This window comes from Glycine soja, chromosome 16, assembly GCF_004193775.1.
Source record: "Glycine soja cultivar W05 chromosome 16, ASM419377v2, whole genome shotgun sequence".
NCBI lineage: Eukaryota > Viridiplantae > Streptophyta > Magnoliopsida > Fabales > Fabaceae > Glycine > Glycine soja.
The window spans coordinates 30,090,254-30,108,402 of NC_041017.1; the positions used below are offsets into that span (position 1 = coordinate 30,090,254).

Consider the following 18,149-nt stretch of genomic DNA (forward strand, 5'->3'; position numbering starts at 1 on the left):
TTGAAGATTTGGTCTTTTTCTTTTTCTTCTTGGCTGGCTCACCACCCTCGACAGCCACAGAAGGTTCAGGCTCGACCTGCTTCACTTTCTTTTTCTTCTTAGGCACTTGAGCCTGGGAATTGCCTGTCTCTGTTTGTTCAGCAAACTTGGTCGAAGTCGTAGGTAATTTTCTTTTTCTTATAAGAGGTCTCTCCTCTTCTTCCTGCATTACGAGGGTAAAGAAATGTCAGAATATAGACTTGAGGAAAAGCTATAATATTGACATTAGAAATAAAACTTGCATCTTTCTCTTCGTCTAATTCGGCGCCCGCATGCTTCGAGCGTTTTGAAGTCGTGGTAGTCTCAGTGCTATCATCTTTCTTTTGACTCTGAAAAATAAAGAAATATGAGGCAAAACGTTAAGATTAAAAGATAAGTTCGGAAGAGTTACCTTCTCTTCTTGTTTCCCTTCTTGGATTTTCACCCTAGTGGGTTTCTTGGGTCTCATGTCAGCTCGAGACGTTTCAGCACTCCTCTTCGTCATAGGTGCTTTGCCTGAAAGTAATAATTTTAGAAAAGACAAAAATACATATCAATTTAGAAAGTCAAAAGTAAGTTAATACCTCGAGCTTGAAGGCTTGAGCGAATATTCTCGACCGTTGGTTGCACAAAGCCACTCTCAAGCCTGGAGATCATGATAGTAGTGTCTCCAACCGAACGGGTCGAGTAATATTTTTCCCACCAGGTAACAAACCCCATGGTGCAGAAGTGGGAATGGTTGAACTCAAAAGGATGCAGGTTATAGTTTTCATCAAGAGAAATCTTCAAAAACTTCTTGAAGGTCTTTTCCGAAAGATTGGCCCCTCTTATGACGTCTTGAGGATCTTCGAACAAGCTTTTAGGACGAATTTGCGAGAGGCCAAATTGTCTTGAAACCAAATTAGGCTGGTATCCAACCAGGCCTAAATAGTTCGATTGAACACCTGTACGACAAGACAGGATTTGTGGATTCAAGTAAAATGACCATATTTCGTTCACCTCTTCTTCATTGTCCGGATCGACAGTAGGGAAATAGTCAGTGAACCAGGCCGGGCCAACCTCTCGACTGATGAATGGAGCATGTTGGGGAAGAAACTTGTCAAAGCTCAGAAAAATACTCATATACTTTAGGAACAGTTTTTGTGAGCTTGGATCCAAGGTCTTGGGCGTTAGTCGAAGTGCTCTCTGGCCTTCAATCGAGCGATTTGCAACTTCTTCAGCATAATCTTGTGGGATTATTAATCCCATTTCCTGTTCAAAAGTGGCATTAAGCCACAACTGGAGAAGCCACATAGGCCCAGACACTAAGAAGGAAGATCCATCCTTCGATTTCTTCAGATCATCGCATGCCTCACCAAGTGATTCGTATAGCACTGCTAACAAGAGGCGTCCAAATCCAAAGTTCTGACCTTCATGAATTTGTAATGCCATTGGAATAAATCTTTTGGCTACTTGCAAGGATTTCGTGCAGAAGACATAGTGAGATAGCCACAGGGTTAAGAAGGCTACGTGCTCTTCATCAGAGACCTCCTCTTCGACTGGTCCTTTGTGTTCAGCTATATATTTGGAAAAGGTGTTCTCCTTATATACTAGCTTGATATTATCACTAGAATTAGTGGGGTCGTAAGTTTCTCCGCTAGGCCTAAGGCCTGTAAGGGCGGCCACATCTAAGAGAGTAGGGGTCATCATACCACACTTAAACTGAAAGGTGTTGGTAGAAGATTCGAAGAAGTGCATAGCTGCTATCAACATCTCTGGTCGATATTCAGGACCAGATCGAGAGAATTGTATCAAATCAAAGATGCCATATGTCTTCCAGAAATCCTCATACGCTTGTTCGACTCGATCAAGCCAAGGCAGGTAATCCCTATGGGCTATTGACGGGGCAGATCGAAAGAGTTTGTTGGGTTTGCTTAAACAATTAAAGTTGTAAGGCTCGCTATCAAAAATCCTAGGTTCGCAAGTTTGGTAGCAGGGAAATACCTTATTCATTTTACTCGAAAGTGATGCTTTGTCTGGCAGGGGTCCACCAAAAGCGTAAACCGTTCTTTCCACTGCAAAAGGGATCATCACCTCTGATTCCCAGGTTTCTGTTTGTTCTGCGTCACCATGTGGTTCTGGAATCACCTTTTCTCCATCATTCCTGACTGTAAAGTGTTGCCATTTCCCAGCAAACGGAACTGATTGCCCTTGCGACATCGTAAGAAATCTGAAATGGGATGATTCTTGCGAAGGGTTTGGTAACTTGTAGAATTAGTGAGTAAAAGCTTGGATTCACGGAGAACAGTGGCAAAGCTCAGAGATACGGTGAGGTTGATGATGAAAGGAGTAACAAATTGATATGAATATCTGAAAATAAAAAGGTTTCGCCGGAGATACGAATTAGAAGAAGAAGGGTTTTGGAAGCAGAGAAGCTGAAGGGGTTTTTCTGGAGTTTTGGGCGCTATTTATGGAGTTTCACTTTAAAAAGGGAAAAACAATATAATAATAATCAATTGTCAAAAATCAATCAAATCAGATTTCCTTTCCGACTCCCCAGCGTGACACGTGTCCCACTCTGCCTAGAAAAGTGGAATTAATGATGGGTAGTGGGAGATCGAGGCGACGATTACACAGTAAACGTGCAATCATGGCGCCATTTCAGGAAAACTGGTAGAAGAAGAGAAAAAATGTCAACTTCTCATCTTCCTTCGATCTCGAATCGAAGCAGACATTTTTTGGGGGCAATTTGTTTAGCCCATATTTTTGATGAGCTAAAAATATACTCTAAATACGCATTAGATGTCGTCTTGAATTTTGAAGCGTATTAAAGAGCAAGAAGCTTGCCAGATTTTGTTGAATCGAAAAAGAAAGAAGAGTCTATTGAAAAGGATTCACAGGTTCAAGGAAGTATTTACAAAATACAAGGCTAAGACAAGAAAGAGGGCTTCGAACCATTGGGCGAATCGAGCTGGCATATGGTCGAATCGAAGTCAAGGCAACAAGATTTCTGGACTTAGCGCAATTTCTGACAAAACTTCACAAAATTAGTTCGACTTCGAGCAATATGGATAACCGTTCTAAGGAGCAGTTATGTGCATGCAAGGTGTACGTAGCAGGACACTTGGCATTAGGATAGTGTTCGACCGTTAGGGCAGTTTATTTTCGAATGTCTATATATAGCAGTTTTTCAGGCAGATTTCGGGGTCGCAAATCATCTCTACAAATCCTTATACACTCAAAGTATCCAGCGCAGAGAGAAACGAGTACGCAAGGGGAATGTATGATTGTGAACCATTTTAAGTTTCTGTAAACTTTACATTTCAAGTGCAATGCAATTTACGTTTCACTTTATAATTCCTGTCTTTCAAAGGGTTCATTCGATCGAATGAATTCGCTGATCCTTTAAATTCTGCAATTTATTTTTCTTTTGTCAATTTACTTCCAGCATTTTGTTCCTTTCAAAGAACTTTACCTTTTACAAATTTCAAACCAATGAATGTTTGTTGCAACGATGAACATTAAAGGCTTTACATCTAAAGCAAACACACAAATGGCATGCTCCTGAGATTCACTAGTTGGTCTCGCAAGCAATTAACTTAGACTAGCGATTGTTTACCAAATTTCAGCGTAAACAAATTGGCAAATAATTTGTTATTAAATATCAGGCATTTCTGAACAAGAGTTCCTCCACCATATTATCGAACCATTTTTACTGCTTTACTTCCTAGAGTACCATCTTAATAGAGTATCATATATCAATATATATGGGTAAAACTGCACTTTTTCAACTAAATGCCTACATAATATTCTTTTGATATTTTTTTATTTCCTTAAATATTTACAGGATAAGATTGTTAATATGTAAAGAAATACCCGTATTTTGACTCTAATATGTAACACTTTCAAGAGTAAGGATCACAGAGTATTTAAAGGTTTTGATCAAAATCAAACCAAGAATGAATATGAATCGTGTAATATAATTCATAATGTTGTAAGTAAGATTTTTTTTAAAGAAATTATAATATTTGATTTAATAAAAATATTTACTTTTGGTTTATATTCAAATTAAATGAGATTTTTATACATATATTTTTTATTAGTTATTGTAATAATATTCCCAAAAAATGAAATCAATTAAATTTTATTTATGAAAAAGTTAAAAAATTATGTTATAATTTTCACGTCAAAATGTGCTATAAATAAATATTTCTTTAAATTTCCGACAGCATTTACATGAGATTTCTAATGTAACATACTAACATAGCTGCTATTTTTTTTTTGGAAAATATTCAATAAATAAAAGGCCCTTCAGATGTTATTCCTTAAAAGCAAATCATTGTATTTTTGTTTTATCACCATATTCTCCCTTTTTTTATTTCTTTTATAAATAAACAGTGTACATATTATGATTTTTTATTAAAAAGTAATACTGCAAGAATTTGCAAACATTTTCTTAGAATTTTTTTTATTCTGTACCTTTCACTACAGCAGCATCCGTTCATTCTTTTTGCGTAACTTTGACTTTTGCGAAGTTTCTAATTTACTGGTATATGTACAGATGAGTATAAAAATAAGATATTAATACACATACAATAATTTATATGATATCATTTGTTGTCTATTTAATTTTCTTCATCATTATTACATGTAATGAATGATGTAAAAAAAGGATAAACACAAAAAAAAATGTTGTACAAACTTTTTTTTAACCGGTTGTACAAAACTGTTATATAATTGTTGTATACGTAACTTCCTCTAATATAAATATTTTCCTTAATTGTTTTTTAGTTTATATAATGAAAGAATATCCTTTAATTTTACGAAAATAAGTCCTCCAAGGGTAGGTTTTATACGTACCTACCAATATAGTTCTTGCGAACCACTAAACAAGAGATGTTTCATTTTATGTAAGAACTTCAAACACAATAAATCAAGACCAAGCTATTCTGAATTCCATTAAAGTTAGAGTTACTCATCAACGACCGAACGGTATTGCAAACAAAAATTATATTAAAAAAATGGATGAGTAACACTAATTTTTATAAGAAACAAACTATAAGATTAAGATTTTATTTGATAAGATATTTTAATTAATTTTTAATTTATTTTATTACTTGAAAAATTTGTTTAATTATTCAGTAAATAAGTTTTTTTTAATAATTTTTAATATTTTTAAAACGCTACTTTAAGTAGCTTAATAATATTTTTTTTTAAATGTCAATTTTTAATTTTTAACTTTTTATATTTTCATTTATTTTTATCCTTATTCTATTTATCAAATTTTATAATTATCCTTTTAAAATAAATCATGATTTTATATATTTTTTCGTCATTTTACAATTTTCAATTATTTTAATAATTAATTTATCAAATACTTATAATTTAATGAACTAATTTTTTAACTTTCAACTACCAAGTAACTTTTAAGCTTCAACTTATTTTATCCAATATAACCTAACTTTATAAACTTTTCCTATTTGTCAAAATGTAATCTGAGTCTCACCAACAGATTCACTTAATCGTGTCAAAAGTTTTCATTGTCTCATACTTTGTCACAAGAACATCTTCAAGTAAAACCTCAAGTTATAGCGATGAAAAATATGACTATAGGATAGGCTTGGTCACAAGTGGATAGTGGATATACACTTTAGCTAAACCGAACCGCAGGAGAGCTAGAACAAAACCGAAACTATACTTATTAAACTGAAATAACTGTGGGCCAATTGATTAACAAACTCAATTAAAAATATTTCTTCAATTATTTCCCACAATTTACTCATATAATCTCCCACATAAGCCACTTTAGCCAGCTTCCATGGCTACTTTGGTTAGAAAAATAAAAATGAATATAAAACAGACTAAACTACTAGGGTGCAGAAAATCAACTCTTAGCACATGGTACACTTAGTCGAAGTTGATCAACAAAGTGAACACTTATTGGGATTTATGGCTATTACTTTCAGCTTTAAATACAGACATCGTATATCATTGATGATGCCCCCGAATAGATCAGTTCAACATTGATGATGAATAAAACGCTTATCATCAAAGTCATGCATCTACAACACTTTATTGAGTAAATCATCCATACTTCATACTTCGTGAACCAATCCGTATAAATCATCCATAGTAATAATTTACAAGAATACTAATAAACACGAGCTTTAGGAGGGAATGATTCCACCTCATCATCCAACGTATTCATGTGCACTGGCCTGTAATCTAACCGCACCTTCTCATTCTCCCAATATCTGCAAATCAATATTGATTATAAGCAAGAAGAAGCATGATGCACGTGGTGTTTCTTTCTTTGGTATTATGTATATTTATAAACAAGTGGCCATGCATAAAAATATTCATTATAAGCAGCTTTTCAGTCATATGATAATGTACTTTATAAACTAGTTTGATACATCATATATAGTTTGATACATCATGCATTACGAAACATAAAAGTTATATAATATGCTTTCAGCAAAGCCACAAGAAAAGTCAATTGCCAATTAGTATGTAGGCAGTTGGGGTTCCCTCATATCTAGTGCTCAATACACGACCAAGCTTATGAAACAGATCGATAAAAATCAGAATATATGATGGAGCACTTGCTGGATATGGTAAAGATTGTAATCCATTAGAGATATCATTAATATGCATAAAAAATATATAATTATATATGTCTCAATTTTTTTTTTCCTTGCATGTCTAATTTCTTAAATTTGTCCCTACTCATAATTGTATTGGTTTTCTTTTTAACGACCAATGTTAAGTTATTACTAGTTGTTGATTTTTTTATTAGTGAAAAAATTTAAACTCAATCTTTCTTTTCTTTCTTCTCTTTTCTTATCATTAAATCAATCTTATAACTTATATTTATAACTTTATTGTAAATCCAATACTACTAAATTAAGCTAAACAAGAAGGTAAGAAGAAGCCAAGAAGGCCCATGACAAGGGAATGTAAAGGAACGGAATAAATTTTGTCCTTATATATGTCTCACAACTCTACAAAAGAAGTTAAAATTTGATCAAATTTTGTTTACACCATTCCAATTAGGGATGGATCCAAGGCGGGCAAGCAGAAGCCTTGACCCCCTCATTCTTCATGTATTTATAAGAAAAAATAAATAAAAATAAAAATTAAGAAAAATACTAATATAGAAAATGTATAAAAAATAGGTTTTTGAATTGATATTTGTTTAAAAAATTTACTAGTAGATCATATTTCTAATTTTACCAATAAGATTGATAATAAATATTTTTTAAACTTATTATTTATGAAATAATTATTAATGAGAAGTTAGGTAAATAAATAGTTATGCAAAAAAAAAAAAATCAACTCTCTTTTGATAAACTCATGGATCCGTCTCCACTTCCCATGTAGAAGTTTTTAACCTATAAAATTGGTTTAGTGATGAAAAAATTAGGATAACTGCATGAAGATTTAGGTTTGATTCTCATTGTAAGAAAATAAAAAGAAATACACAACATTCTTGTTGAAAGTAAATTAAATTAATTCTAAGCACCTAACAATTTGGCATCAGTTAAATATGATCCTTTGAGAGGTCTGTCTTTATCGATCATACAACTAGGAGAGCAGAGCTCTACCACAACAAATGTACATCTCATTTTGAAAATTGTTCATCATCATCAGTTAAACAATCCATGCTTTGACTTCATGTATGATTTTGAGAGGAAGAACGACAAAATTAATATCTTGGCCAATAAATCTGGAGCCAGAAAAATATACCAGGAATTTAAAGCATAACTCTGGATACATCATAATTTGCATACTACTTGGTACCTCATTAATAGAATTTTTTATTTGCCTTCCAAAAAAAAGACATCATAATTTGCATACACAGCTAGCATGAAATTTCCAAAAAATAGTTTTTTTAATCTTTTTGTCTATTAGTAGATGAGTTTATTAAAAAAAAAACACGGCAGAACATCATAAGAGAAATTCCATGCCTCTTGAATGGCAATTTTATGAACACTGCATGTGAAACGAAGGTAGGGCAAATTCACTAGGTTAGGGTAGATGAATACCAGCCAAAAAAAATCCAATAGTGCCAGAAATGAAGGGTCTTTCAGGATGCAAATGACAAGCATGCAGAACACAACAGCTAAAGAAATTGCAACAGCGACGTTATCCTTTCAAATATAATGCCATCAATAATGTCCTAAATCCTAATTAACATCTTCAACGCATTTTATACATTAATAAATCTAATAGAAAATTAATGATCCCACGACCCTACATGACATGGGATTGGAAGAAATTCAACTTTGCATTTCTAAAGCAGAGCTAATTACGTTAGTGACCATAGTTTATTCCTTATATTTTTATATAATATACTTATTATATGTCATTGGTAAGTGCCTTAAACACTGGAAGCCGTAAAGATGGGAAGTACGAAAGCCTCAAGACGCTAACATCTTCTCTTTGTTTTTTTTTTTTAAATCTCATTGTGATTTTTTTTTTCCCGTTATTTTGCTTTATTCTGCATTCAAATAGGTGTCTGATAAATTTTTATTTGTGATACAACATTTTAACAAATTTATAAATAAGGTAACAATTCTACAAAAATCCATTGTCGTCCAGCGGTTAGGATATCTGGCTTTCACCCAGGAGACCCGGGTTCGATTCCCGGCAATGGAACTTTTTTTCATTATTCTTTTAACTTTATTTGTTTACAGCATTTTTTTTTTTTATCAATTATAGGCTTTGTGATTTATTAACCAAACTATAAGTCAATAGGCCCAATAATAAAAGATAGTGCTCACCAAACTAGCAAACTAACAATGGTCCATTACCGTCATAAAAGCAATATGGCCATGAAAAGTCTTTGAGTAATTCTATTAGCACCTCCCTTTTTATTTCTTAAGGAATGTACAAATTAATTTCTAGAATAAAAGAAGTATGAAGAGAAAAGGGAGATACGAATAGAATTACCCAGTCTTATTATTTCAATATCTCATTAAACTTAATTACAAACACTATGTAAGGATTTACAATACTTTGATGTTTGAGACACACTAACAATTTTTTTATATAACTAAGGGAAACAAAAACAAAGATTGCGGTGTTACCATGCGAGGGAAAGAACAACCTCTAGAATCCTTAGACTATAAGAGGAGTTAAAGATTGAGACAAGGAATTGAGTATAGTAACATCAAAACTAGAGTTATGGTCGAAGTTATTTAGGTGGTCAGCGCACCTATTTGCTTCCCAAGAAGCATGAGAGACGGGAACAGACCTAACAAATGTACTCTATTTTTAACCACTTCAGTCAAACTCTAACATGTTTTGGCCTCAGAGTAGAGGGATTCCAAATATCATGTTTAAGTAAAAAAAATATAAATACCATTTTTTTATTTATAAATCCATGGTTAACATTTAAAATATGTTTAATTTAGTTTCTATTACTTTTTTTTTACAAAGGAATAATATAATTGATGAACATATGGATATTTCATATAAAATTTGATGCGTATATCAACCTTATCTAATTTCATAATTACCCCATCCCCTAACATTTAAGTATCATTCTATCATATATATATATATATATATATTGGGTCATTTATATATATAATCTCATTTAAGTACCATTTTAATGTCTTTATGTAGGCGGAGAACTATATCATATTATTAAACTAATAATAAATTATATATTGGGTCATTATGATAAACTAGATACATAATGCTTCAATTTAGTACTTGGAACTAAGTAGTTCTTCTTCTTCCTGAAACCCATAATAAATTATTGTTCTCATTTTAGTAATCTTATGATTAAAGAAAAAGTTGATTCTTCCTAGATCCTTTACTTCGCATTTTTTTTTCTTTTAAGGAGTTCACTGGTTTCAGGAGGTTTTCAAGAATCCTAATGATATTATTCAAGTTGCCAGCTTAAACAATAATTATACCAAACTTAATTACAATTTTTTTTATATACGAAAATATGTGAACAAATGAAAATACTTTATACCCTAAAGTCAATATATATGTACTGATATATATCACATGTATACGAATTGCTTCAATCCATATAGACATTCGTTCAATTTGATTGACTAGACTATTTAAGAATATGAATTACTTGTGTTAAACAAGTTAAATCCTTCAAAATGTTACGTAAATGCCATTATTAAGTAAATCACATAAATTGTTAAAAAAAAAAAAGTATATCATATAGATAAGTTGTGGCAACATCTAACAAAAATTGAGTCTTTCATGTATTGTCAAACTAATTAGGTACAAAAAAAAATAGTTACATCTACCAAGTATGAATATATTTATTGACAATCAATGTTAATTCTTTGCAAAATCCTTAGGCAACAAATTGTGTTTTATAAATAATAGTTTCACTCATCTTATTACATTTTCATATAAAATTTGATTTTACACCTTAAGTGTATGAACGACAGGTCAAAAAACATTCGCCTTATAATAATGTTTCTCCCTAATTTTTTCTTTTTTCATTTTAGCGAATCATAACTATTTAATATTACATAATAAAACAAGGAAGCAGTAACACAAAATTCCATTGTCGTCCAGCGGTTAGGATATCTGGCTTTCACCCAGGAGACCCGGGTTCGATTCCCGGCAATGGAATTATTTTTGTATTTTTATTGTTTTCGTTAAGTGTCTTTTGTCTTCTTCTTCTTTTTTGTCAATTAACGACTTTCTAATATAAATATTCGCTCAACTATATGCCAATTTCCCCAAATAATAAAAGATAGTGCACATCGAACTTGCACATTACTGTCATGCAAGCAAATCGTCCATGAAAATTCTGAAGACTTCTATTTGCACCTTCCTTGTTTTAAGGAATATTGTAAAAAATAAATTAAATTAAATTTTAGAACAAAAGAATTATGAATAGAAAAAAAAGATGCGAATAGAATTACCCAAAGTCTTATTTGCGTTCTCATATTTGAAGTTTGAAAATTCAGACCGATAGACCGATAATATAAAAGATCTGCTCTGACAAAAAAAAAAAAAAAAGAAGTTCTGTATGTTCGTATATTTGGTCCCAAAGGATTGTGCTTGATTTCACATACAAAAAATTATAGCAATCTTTTTTTTAAATGAATTATAGCGAATTATTGATGTTCATTAAAAATGTTTATATTACTAACATTTCAGGGTATCTAGCATTTTTCAAGATTTTTAAACAACCAATTGACCAAAACTTGCGTGAGTCATATTTGATATAAAATTATATTTAAAAATATACAATAAAATATTATCAAGACACAAAGATTGAATTTAAATAATTTGTATTGTATGTGTTGGTATAAGTTTAAATCTCATTATCTATTGTAGTAAAGAAATATGACTAAGTGACAATACAAAGGTAATGATAATATCATACCTATACGGTGTCAATAACAATATTCATAAGAGTTCCCATTTAAATGTTAATGATTTAATAATGTGTCTTATTAAAGCTATATTAGCAAAAAAAATCGTGGGAAAAAAATTTAGTGAAAGAAAAAGTACATTATTCTTCAAACATCATAAAATACTGACTCGATAAGAAAATCTTACTAGCTAGGAGAACTCAATATGAAAAAAATATGGTTAAGGAAAAGAGAATACAATACATATTGAGAGCATTAAGTTAAGAAACTGGTGAACTTCTTTTGGTGGAGATAATGTTTTGAATGGGAAAGGCATTTGATGTAGAATATGAAGATTGGTAAGGATTAAGAAAGAGGGATAGTTGGTGTTGCTTGGAAGATAGCTCTGGTTCATAGTCGGTTACGTAAGCCTATAAAGCTCTACTTGGAGTTTTAACGTGCGGGCTCGCATCAAGAAGATATTTTCCAGCAAATTTGGTGCCTCAAAGTCCGGCCAAAGATTATTTTTTTTCTTTCTGTGGAGGGTGATGTGTAATAGGCTACCAACACTCGATAATTTGAGGAGAAATATAGTGGGAACCGATTCTAATCAGCTATTTCCATTTTGTAATAGTGTGGAGGAATCACTAAAACATATTATGTTTTTATGTGACAAGGTAGTGAGCATTTGGAATCATTGTTATTCATGGGTGCAGCTCCATTCAACACTGCCAGTGTCTACTGCAACTTTTTTACGGAAATAGTATTAAAAAAATTATTTATGCATGCAAATATAGTAAAAATTATTCATTGGTTGTTTTTGTCAATAAGGATGCAGGAGGTGTCACTCTAAGTTACACTTTATATGTTCATTTTTTTTCCTATAGAAAAAGACGCTATACAATGTGATGCCTGAACAAAAAATGAGCACAAAATATCAATTAGGATAATTTCTTTTGTTATCTTAAAAGTGACAAAAATAATTGTAAATAATTTTAAAACTACTCTATTTGCGTAAATAATTTTTATTTTAATACTATAGTAAAAAAGTCGTATACGTCTATATATTTACAATAGGGGTATACAAATACTAGTTTGGTAAAAAAAGTTGAACTGAATTATTTTAACTTGTTTTGTTTTTAAATCTAAATTTGTGAATTATTTTGATGAGCTGAACTGGTTTAAGAATTAAACAAGTTCAAAATTGGTTTAATAGGTTCTTTTATAAAAATAATTCGATTAATTGAATTTATTTTGTACAACAATGTAGCTCTTTTTGTTCTATACGGATGAAAATCGATTTGATTCCAGTTTAGTTATAAATCGATTAGGTCCGAACCGGGTTTTTTTTTACATCCCTAATTTTCAGCAGCATGCATTGCCTTTTCATAACTCGGTGGCAAATATTAGGTGGATGTTTATTTGGTGTGGTATCACTTTTGGGTGCTCTGGAACCATAGAAATAAAATCATCTTCCAAGGCAGTAGTTGTTATCACAAAGATTCTATCATATAGGAGGTTCTTTATTATACGTTTACAGGGTTGAAGTCATATGAGCCAACTTTTGCATTTTCTTTTGTACAATGGAGCTCAAATCTAGCTGCTTGTGTTGTTGGATGGAGAGGTCGTAATTTTGCTGCTGCATTTCGATCTCGGGATTTTGCTATTCCTGATGGCATCGATGCAGAGAGATTTGCTTTATGGCTTGTTGTTTGAATGAATGTGTATCTGTGTATTTGGTGTATTACGGGGCTTAGATTAGCAGTAGTATGTGGACAAATGAAGAATATTTCTACCTTAAACTCAATATATGTTTACTAAGTTATACCATATGTGTGCATATGATTTCAATTTATACAGAGATTTGTTCAATTTGTCTGAGTAGTCTACTTAAGAACATAAATTATTTGTTTCAAACAAGTTAAATCCTTTTGAGTTTCACATAAATATCATTGTTAAGTGAGCCATTTAAATAGGTTGTAACAACATTTAACAAACACAAATTGAGTTCTTCACGTATTGTCAGACTAATTAGGTATTGAAAAATAGTTGCATCCACCACATATAAATATATTTATGGACAATTAAAGTAATAATGGCAATTCTTTAAGGAACAATTTATGCTTCTTATATCAGTTTCACAATCTTATTTTGTTAATAGCATTTGAATTTTAACATGTGACACTATGAATGTTAATTCTGCATGCAAGCCAGTAAGTAAAAACTGTCATTTTAACTGGAACTCAAAAATGATGATTAAAGTACAAATACGTACGTATATGCACCTAACCTATCCTTGGTTTTGTAGATCAACAGGAAGAGGTTTAAGACCCCTTCAGGTATGACTATGTTTTTACTTGTGTAGCATGAAAGAATAAACAGAATAGAGCACTATATACTAACACTTAGAAATGGCTGTGGTAGACTTAGCATCAAAACCAATGATCAAAAAGTGAGCATAGGGATAAAAATAAGTCCACCTCCAACCCCGCGTACACTAGCCAAAGCAGCTCCCAAAATCCAATAATCGACCCATAGCATCAAAACCTCTTGAAGTCTTCTTTTTTCACTTCTATGCCGATAAATATATCAGAGATAAAAATTAATTTAGTTAATTACAAATTAATTATTAGTTTAATTTATTATAATTTATTTTAGTTAATTATAAATTAATTCAATTAATTATAAATTAATTATAAATTTAAGACTCAATATATTCATATAAAATTATGGTATTAGAATAATATCAACCTCCACCCATATTTGTTTTCCGCTGTTTCCTTCATTTTTTTTTTCATTTGCCTTCGAGTTTTCAATTTCAATATCTTTCTTTCTAGATGTTACTTTCTCTCTCTTCCAAAGACACGGAAGAAACAAATTGCAGTTTCTGCGCAGTTGACTCAAATTTGATGACACAAATATTATTACAGGGACACGTGCCGTATTGAAAGAGTTTTGAAAACACGCATTACTGTACTAATTTCAGTAGCTTGTAGGACAATAGGACTCTTCTTGTCTGCGTTTTGAAGTTGAAGGGTTCCTTCCTCATTCTAGTTGGGAATCGTTTCTCTTCGCTCACATTCGCACTTCGCTAAGTAAGAAAAATATTCATGACTGACACCATCTATTGGATAACATTCACCATCAGAAGAACACACACTGGATTTAGTAATGCAATCTCACCATCAGCAATTGAATGTGATCCCCAATCCAGAACCTACAGAGAAAGGTTAGATATTTTTACTTACAAGGTGTTTGATTAAATGTTTCTCAAGATTTTGACTTATTGTTTCAGCCTTTTAGATTTGTTTTAATTATTTTAACTTCTGTCATAATATGTGGTAATTAAGCATTGTTCATTTGTTAGTTTCTATCATAAGTGGTTAATCCTTAGTTATTGTTAGTTCAAAAAGTGTTTGTGAAAAGTTCTGGTAGAAGACAGATTTTATGATTTTTCTATTTTGTTGATATAAGTTCATGGTGATTAAGCATTGTTTAAGCTTTTGTCATGGATGGTTAAACATTGAATTGTTGTTTTGCTTATGCTCTTAATGGTTAAGCCTTGTTGTTTCTACCAAGTGATTAAACTTTAAGGTATAATTTCTACTTGGTGGTTAAGCTTTGATAATTTCATGGAATAATGATTTGAATTTCTGCCAAATGATCTTGTTATTGATTTCACTTGATGGTTAAGCTTTGATGCTTGCTTTGGAATCTTGGAAGAAGATTGAGAAAGCTAAAGTTGATCGAAGATTTCTAGAAATTTCTGTTTTGGCCGATGTATTTTCAGCATGTTTAGCTATATTGCATTTTTTCAAATTTTATTTTCAACACCTTCCAGCTTTCGAGAGGTATTAGAGATATAGATTAGTTTAGTTGGTTACTAGTTATTAGTTTAGTTAGTTACAAGTTAGTTTAATTAGTTACATATTAGTTACAAGTTTAGTTATATAAGACTTAATGTATTTATGTAAAAATGATTTGTTCATTTAAGCATTATCCAAAGTAATATTTAAGTTTCTCTTTTCTCTTCTCTTTTCTCTTCTTTCCATCTCTCTACCTTGAACTTTATCATGGTATCAGAGCACACGAAAATACATCTTTTTTTCTCTCTCTCTCACACACACGCACCACTCATCATTTTCTTGCTTATGAAAGATCAAAGGTGTTAGTCGTTGACTCTTGCAATCACCAATGGCAGCCATAATCGGTTGCTCATCTTCTCCTTTCCGTCACTTCCAACTCAACACAAATCCAAGTTGAGGTTATCGCAGTTTGTCAACAAGCAAAGTGTTGCTCACCTGACCATTTCTGATCAAGACAAATCATATTGGCATATACTTGGAGTACCAAAGTTAAGAGCAACCAGAACAGTTTTTGTGAAGATAAAGGATATCAATGAAAAGCGGAAAAGAAACCAAAACAGTTTCCATTTGCATGGCTAGAGTAAGTTTCTTCATGTCTAGCACTATCCAATTTTTTCCTACAAGGTGTTTAATTAAATGCTTCTGAAGATTTTAGCTTATTGTTTGGCTTGTTTGATGATTTTAGTTTCTGCCATGTGTGGTGGTTAAGCATTGTTTATTTGTTAGCTTAAGTCATGAGTGGTTAAGCCTTAGTTATTGTTGGTTCACAAAGTATTTGTGAAAAGTCCTCATAGAAGACAGATTTTGTGATTCTTCTATTTTATTGATGTAAGCTTCTGTGCATGGTGATTAAGTATTATTTAAGCTTTGGTCATGGATGGTTAAAAATTGAATTGTTATTTTGCTTCTGCTCTTGATGATTAAGCATCGTTGCTTCTGCCAAGTGGTTAAACTTTGAGGTATAGTCTTTGCTTGGTGGTTAAGCTTTGATAGTTTCATGGATTAATAATGATTTGAGCTTCTGTCAAATGATTTTGTTGTTGATTTCGCTTGATGGTTAAGCTTTGATGCTTGCTTTGAACTCTTGGAAGAAGATTGAGAAAGCTGAAGTTGGTCGAAGATTTCTAGAAGTTATGTTTTGGTGAATGTATTTCCGACATGTTTAGTTATATTCTAAGTTTTCAAACTTTACTTTCATTTCCTTCGATGTTGATGTATTATCTTTTCCAAGCTACAAGGTGATTTTAACACCTTCCAGCTTACGGGGTATTAGAGATAAAAATTAGTTTAGTTGGTTACAAGTTAGTTAAAGATTAGTTTAGTTGATTATAAGTTAGTTATTAGTTTAGTTTGTTACAAATTAGTTACAAATTTAACTATATAAAATTCAATGTATTCATGTAAAAATTGATTTGCTCATTTGAACATTATCTAATATAATATTTAAATATTTTTTCTTCTTCTTTTCATCTCTCTATCTTGAACTTTATCAAAATGTAGGATACGATGTAAGAGCACAAGACCAAATGTTATATATGCTACCTCTTTCTATGTTTTTTTTTCTCTCTGCTGATTATTTTTTATTATGGTGGTCTTGGGAGTATGGTTGAGGGAGGAAACTATGAAGGTAAGGACTAAGCAGTGCATTCCTTAGTACCATCAACCTCTCTTACATAAGAAACTTATACTTTCTCTCTCCCTCTTTCTGGCCGAGTGAATGGCACTTTTCATTTCCTATGAAATCATTGCCTCATTCTGTTTCTAAAAGGTTCTTTTCATTGTAATTTACTGTTTTGTACGTATGTACTCGTATTCAACGAGTCCGTTAACAATCTCTCCAGAAATTCAAGTAGAAAAATAAATTTGATTTTACTTTTAATTTTGTTAATCCTTCAAAGAAAACGAGTGTTATAATATACACAATTTTTTAAAAAAATAAACAAATATAATTATTGATAAACATAAAACACTTGTAAAATCAATAATAAAAACAAAAGTAACACGAACATAAATAGATAAATAAATAAATAACATAAATTCATAATAAAGAAACAAACATAGATAAGTAATAAAATAAGAATACCAATTAAATAAAAATCAATAAATAAATAAATAAAAAGTAAATATAAAATAAAAGGCATCAAAATAAAAAATAAAACTCATCTAAACTTTCTTCACCGGATATTAGAAAAGAAGATAGAAGTGTTTATTCTGATTGAATAGGATATTATATTAGTGCAATTAAACAATTTCTATTGAATATAATTTCTAAAATGCTATATTAATCATAGTTAATAGAAAATACGGTGACTTAAAACTACAGTCAAAATATCGAGTCTCATTTTTTAAGTATAAGAATTGAGTTTAAAAAAAAAATTATAGGTAAAAGTGATTGTTTCTCCAAAAGTTGATTGGTTAGTCACCTTGTCTTGAAGCGGATGCAAAGATCATTCCATTCGACTGTCATATGTTATTCATGCACTCAATCCACTTGTGAAAGTGGCCACATGGAACAGTACGTGAGATAATTATGCATGTAAATAAAACTATGTGGATAATGATGTAGGGTGGACCAATGTGAGGGGCTTGCAACATTGATGAAGGTCAGAGGAGTAAAGGTGTGTGGAAGACACCAATAGTAACGAAAAAGTGGACATCATAGAAGAGGTCGATGTCAGGGTGAAAATTGGGGGATTGTGTGGAAGAAGGTTTGACGCGGAGGATTAAGAAATAGAAGATGAAGCTTCTCCTCCCACATTTGCAATCTGTGTTCTCATTCATGGAGGTCTCAATTTTTTAGCATCCTCGTTACTTAACTAAAGTTGTCCTGCACAACTCAATGGACAGAAAGACGACGTGCAAGTTGGGGGAGAGAAAAAGAGATTTTGAATTATTTTTATTTTAAAAATGAAATTAAATAAAATTATATTATTGTCCT

General features: G+C 31.5%; 1 long non-coding RNA gene and 2 other non-coding genes across 3 annotated transcripts; all 3 read left to right on the forward strand.

Annotated features, from left to right (window-relative positions):
* The first annotated feature begins 8,586 nt into the window (after positions 1-8,586).
* On the forward strand, positions 8,587-8,658 carry TRNAE-UUC. Its single transcript has one exon. It is a non-coding gene; the product is annotated as a tRNA-Glu (tRNA).
* A 1,884-nt stretch (positions 8,659-10,542) lies between these two features.
* Positions 10,543-10,614, forward strand: TRNAE-UUC. Its single transcript has one exon. It is a non-coding gene; the product is annotated as a tRNA-Glu (tRNA).
* A 3,522-nt stretch (positions 10,615-14,136) lies between these two features.
* LOC114390421 lies at positions 14,137-16,054 on the forward strand. The gene is made up of 2 exons (XR_003661902.1): positions 14,137-14,574; positions 15,547-16,054. It is a non-coding gene; the product is annotated as an uncharacterized LOC114390421 (long non-coding RNA).
* The last annotated feature ends 2,095 nt before the right edge of the window (positions 16,055-18,149 follow it).